Below are 6094 nucleotides of genomic sequence, written 5' to 3'. Positions count from 1 at the left end.
CCTATTGCCAACAGATTATTTTTATTCTTTTTTTTTTTTTTTAATTTGGCCAGAGGGCCCATGTGTGTTGCCAGAGAGACAGAAAGAGGGAGAGAGAAAGTGAGAAAGCATCATCCATGTTGGATGGTTATATTCAAATCCTTTTATCTCCATTTCGCCTTCCTTTCAGGATTTTGGACATGCATACACACATGACTGGTGCCAGGTCCAGGACTCAAACCTGTAGTCAGCCATGAGAGATCCAGGCTCTTTAACCACAAAACCAGTTTTACTCTATTTTTTTTTAAAAGAAGATTGTTATCTTGTAATTTGTTCTTACCATAGCAATATTTATTTATTTTTGTTTTTGTCATAGGGCATTTGCACTCTTCAGAGACAGAGAGAGGTAAGAAGGGTGAAAAAGTGATAAATTGCCCCTGGATTTGGAACAAATGGCCACAATTGCTTGGCATGATTTTCAAGCCACCTGGGTCTGGGACACGAACTGTGGTTAGCCTTGTGGGAATCCAGTGTCTCAACCACCATCCCACCCATTAGATCATCATAGAAATATATTTAAGATAGAATAGGTATTTTTTTTAAGAATTCTTCATTTAATTTTATTTATTATTTTTTTAAAATTTGACCAGAGAGAAAGAGAAAATGAAAAAGCAAGCCACCACAGTCAGCCATGTTAGAACCCAGCACTTTAACCACTATGCCACTTGCCAGCCCCTAGAATAGATTTTTAGAAGTTCGACAGTAAGATACAATTAAAATACTTAAATCAAATTCAATTTAACATAAGGAATTAAAATAATAATCTAATGCTTCAAGCATTACTGTCAAAGATGTTAATGATATATATTACGACTCCATTTTTGAAAACTATTTATTCAGGAAAAGGTATGGGAAGATACATACCAAGTAACAGTTTTCCTTGGGTTATAAAATGATGGTTGATTTTTCTTTCTTTTTTGTGTATTTCTTCATTATTTTCCTCATCACCACTCCATCTTCATGGTAAAGTTGATGTCACATATAAATGCATAAAAGCTACTATGCTACCCTTTCCACTCAACCCCTACTGAATCTGACCTTTGGGTAATCTGGATGATGAGTAAAGATTTTGGCATCTCATTCATGATCTTCAGCTTTGCCCTAATTACAGTAATCCTTCTGTGACTTCGACATGCCATGGAGACCTCCAGTCACCACTCTGGCTTCACAAAGCCTTGACTCCCTAAGAACAACCAATAAGGATATATTCTGTATCTCACCACCTCAGCTAGCCAGGCCCACCCAGAGCCATTCTCTGTATGACCGCCATTAGAAATCACTCCTCTCTGGACTCTGATTCAAATACTTCACATTGACCACCACTTTCTATCCCCACAACCATCTGTGGTGATATATTTGCTTGGGCATCTCACAGCTAACTTAAAACAATTTAAACTGAGAGGCTTTACACATATGCCCCTAGCCCTAAACTTTCATTAAATTTGCTGTTGTCAGAAGATTGGGGTTCTCATGCCTATGAACAGTTTTGAGAGACTGTGAAACTGTCTATAGAACTTTGAGACTCAGATGTCAATAATTCTTCATAGATTAGGGTATTTTGTTAACTTGTAAGGCAATTACATTCCTAAATAGAAGGCTAAACTCGAGGGTGTTGGACATCACCAAATCCACATGTTTTGGGATTTTGCACCTCTGGTTGTTGCTTCAGGAATTGTTGCTCACCAGCTCCATGATGTAAGCTATAAAATAATCTAGAATGGCAATGAGAAAACTAGTTGTAGACAAGGACAGACGCTAGATATAATGGCCTTCTCACAGAAGATGGTCCACATAGCTCACAGAAAACTATAATTCAGCTTGTGCAGAGTGAGAACTGGTCTCGTTTCTATACTTTTAGAAGCTTTGGTGGCTCTTTTTCCCAGATCTGATACTTCACGGATTTTGCTCTGATTGATCTAGCTCAATTTCCTGACTGACCTGGACTATAAAGATACTAGTTCTCAGTCCCATCCACTATATTTTTATGTTCCAGCTCCTCAGTAGTCAGGAAACAGCCTTTGTGACAATTAACTTTTGACACCTAGACTAGTTGTTGATACCAACCTTGCCATAATTAGACCTGGAGTTCATAAGTAGCCATGATGGGAATCTGGACACGTAATGACTGGACCTCTTTTAGAAAGAATTTCAACTTTCTACTTGACTTTAACATTGTCGAAATACATGCTAGATTCAGTGAATAACTTTTAAATGTCTAGGAGACACCACATTGCCTTATTTTGATTTAACATTGCACTGTCCTTGAGCACTTTCACAACCTTTTCTATAAGCCTTAGGTCACTATGGTAAATATGTAGAAAACCTTGCTGAGTAGAGGTTTAGTTGTCTTGCCATCACGGTGTACTTAAACCAGTTTTGTCTCTATTTACATACTCATTTCAATATTCTTGGTCAATATTCCTGTGTCTATTTTTAAAATGTTCTTTTAAACCAGTTGTAACATATGCCCTTTCCTTCATGAGTTGAATAGAATATTTTAAAACATATTCATTTCATCTCTGTGTATGTGTCATGATTTTAAACCTGTTTGAAAATGTCCTTTAACTCTTTTGGAACTCACAGCATGTCCTGTGAAATCGCCTACCAGATCGAGGTTAACATTATTGAAGAGAGATATACCTCAGGCATGGCTAAACACCAGGAGTATCTTTACTTTTTCTCTCTCACCTTAGTTGAATCCAAAGCACAAACAAAACTTTGTTGTCTTTCAAAATTTAATTTTACTCTCTACTAATTTTGTATATCTATTTTGTTTTTTGATTATATTGATAGGTGATAAATTATTCTCAATTGTTGGCAACAGGGATTGGTTATTTACCTTTACAGTGTGACCATAATCAAAAAATGGATTACTGGTTTATTGAAATCTAGTTTATCTTAGAAGAGAGTCAACAGAGCATCTAGTTCATTGGTTTCTTCTGTTTCTTTCTTTAGCTCAAATCAACTAACAATTTCATGTTTTCCAGAAATAGAATAGCTCTTTGATATCTGGACCAGTAAGTTTTTCTGTTTCTGTGTTTATTCTCGATCCATGGATAAAGTTGTAGAATCAAAGCTACAAGCTCTTGTTCTTTGTACCTGTATGTGTATGTGTCTGGAATTCAGAAATGTCTTTATAATCTTTTCTAACCTATGGACAGTATATTAAAGTATAAAATTTAAAGATTTCTATTCTATCTTATAGATTATGCTAATATAAATTTAATATTTCTAAAATTGCATAAAATGAATGTAGATACTTTAAATATGCTATGTTTAAAACATTCTCTTATAAAACCATCTTAATTTAATTTAGGTAACTCTTAGACAAGCTAGAGGAAATTAATCTTAAAGTTTGATAAAAACAACAGTGTTTTTCTGGTCTGTCAGGGATATAAGTATACATTTATACTACAAGTATACATTTTTTAAAGAGATTGTTGACATAGGGAAAAGTTTTTGCACTCACCAGAAAAAGAAGGCAGAGACAGGGAAAGTGAGAAATAACCCCCCAGGGAGAATGGTCATGCTTCAACCCTTTCTTCTCCATTCTCCTCTTGGGATTTTGGGCATGCACACACACACACACACACACACACACACACACGCACACACACATACAGGCATGATTTTCTAGCCACTGGGTCTGGGACTTGCACTGTGGATGACCATGTGGGAGTATAATAATGTAACTGCTTCACTATGTGCTGGCTCCATACAAGTATACATTTTAAAAAGTATTTTCACCACAAAGAAATTATAAATATTTGAGATAATAGATACAGTTAATTAACCTATTCCAATCATCTCACAATGTATACATGTATTGAAATACCACATTATACCCTATGAATATACACAATTATTACTTGTCTAATAAAAATAAAATTTAAAAATGCTTAAAACCTGAAATAAAAATCGGGCGTATTTCTTTCTAAACTTGTTCATATACAAATTATATAGGATATCATTATTTCTAGTTCTTATTTAGCATGAAAGATTCCATTTCGGTTTAACTAAATTGAATTGTTCTGGTAAACTTATGTTTCCACAGTAGTAAGATTTTTATTTAATATTTTTGCAGACTCTGTTGTTAGGTGCATATACATTTATAAGGTTTTTTCCCCCGAGATTTTTTGCTATAGAGCACGTGTGCTCACTGGAGAGACAGAGAGAGAAAGGAAGAGAGAAATCCCCCTCAAGGAGATGACCATGCTGCAGTCCGTTCTCCTCTCAGATTTCCGGGTACACATGGTACACATGCCTGGTATGAGTTTCAAGTTGCTGGGTCCTGGACTGGAACCACAGCCGGCCATGTGAGAGTCCAGCATTTTAACCACTATGCCAGGAGGCATAGTGGCTAATTCTTTATACATTTATAATTCTTACACAATATGGATGGATTGAACATTTTATCAATATTTAATGTCTTTCTTTTTCTCTTTAAACAATTTTTTACTTAAACTCTGTTTTGTGTGATATTAGTATAGCCATCCCAGTCTCTTTCAGTTACTACATAAATAAAATGAAAATTTTCATCTTTTCACTTTTAACTTAGTTGTATCTGTATCTAACGTGAATCTTTTACACACATATCACAGAGTTAGATCATGTTTTTTCTAATTTGTTCTACCAGTCTCCGCCTTTTAAGTAGTGATTTAATCCATTGGCATTTAATATAGGTAGTAATAAAAAGGAATTTACTTTTGACATGTTGCTATTTGTTTTTTCTAGGTCTCATACCCCTTCTCTTCCATTCTCCACTCAGATTTTAGGCATGCACACACACACACACACACACACACACCTGGTGTGTTTTCCCAAGCGACCAACTCTAGGACTTAAACCACGCAATCAGCTATGTGGGATCCAGCACTGCAACTTCCATGTCATTTAGAAGCCCAGCCTCACATATTTTTTATTCCTTTATTTTTCTATTTCTGCCTTATTTGTTAGTTAGTTAACTTTGTAGGAGTGTGCCACTTTGATTTTATTCTCATTCTTTTGCAATATATATTTTAGTGGTTTTTGTTGTTCAGGTCCTTTTCATTCTTAGTGTTTATGTTGGGGGTTATGATTACATCTTACTTTCATAACAATCAAGTTTGAATATCAACTTATTCAATAGTATAGGACATTCCACCTCCTTTAAAATTCTCCTTTCTTGTGTGGTTATAAAAAATACATCTTCCTACATCATATGCCAATAACATGTATTTATAATTACTATTTTAAGTATTTGTCTTTTAAATTATATGGAGAAAATTTATTTCTCTTATTGTATTCTACCTTTTAATTATCTTCAGTAGAGTCAACAGTTACTTAAAATACAGTTAAAATTAAAACTTGTCATAAACATTATGAAAAGAATGCAAAAACAGACAGAGTGTAAGAAAATATTTGCAGATGATTTTTCTGATAAACTATGTGCGTCCAGGATATATATTTTTAAAAACCTCTCAAAATCCAATGATAGGAAGACAGACACTCAATAAAAAATAAGCAAAATATTTGAATATACATTCACCAAAGAAGACATAAAGATGGTACATAGTCACACAAAAAGATTCTTAAACTTCTTAGCCATTAAGAAAGTATAGTAAGGGGCCAGCAGCTGGAGTGATGGTTAAGGGCAATGGACTCCCACATGGCCAACCACAGTTCGAGTTCCAGATCTGGTAGCTTGCTTTCTCACTTTGTCTCTCTCTCTCTCTCTTATTCTGCCTCTCTCTGGTCAAAGTAAAATAAATAAATAAAGTTAAATACAATATTTTTTTAAGAAAGTACAATAAGATGTTACAATGGGGGAACCAGCAGTTAGCGTTAGTGTAATGGCTATGTCGCTGGACTCCCACGTAGTCAACCGTGGTTCACGTCCCAGACCCAGTGGCTTAAAACTCACACCGAGCGCGTGTGCGTGCATGCCCAAGATCCCGAGAGGAGAAGGGATTGCGGCATGACCATCCCCCCTGGGGGGTGATTTCTCACTTTCTGTCTCTATGTCTCTCTCTGTCTGGCAAGCACACGCGCCCTATAGCAAAAACCTCTCAAAAAA

This window comes from Tupaia chinensis, unplaced genomic scaffold (genome assembly GCF_000334495.1).
Source record: "Tupaia chinensis unplaced genomic scaffold, TupChi_1.0 Scaffold000231_2, whole genome shotgun sequence".
In the NCBI taxonomy this organism is placed as follows: Eukaryota; Metazoa; Chordata; class Mammalia; order Scandentia; family Tupaiidae; genus Tupaia; species Tupaia belangeri.
This window is presented reverse-complemented; position numbering follows the sequence as displayed.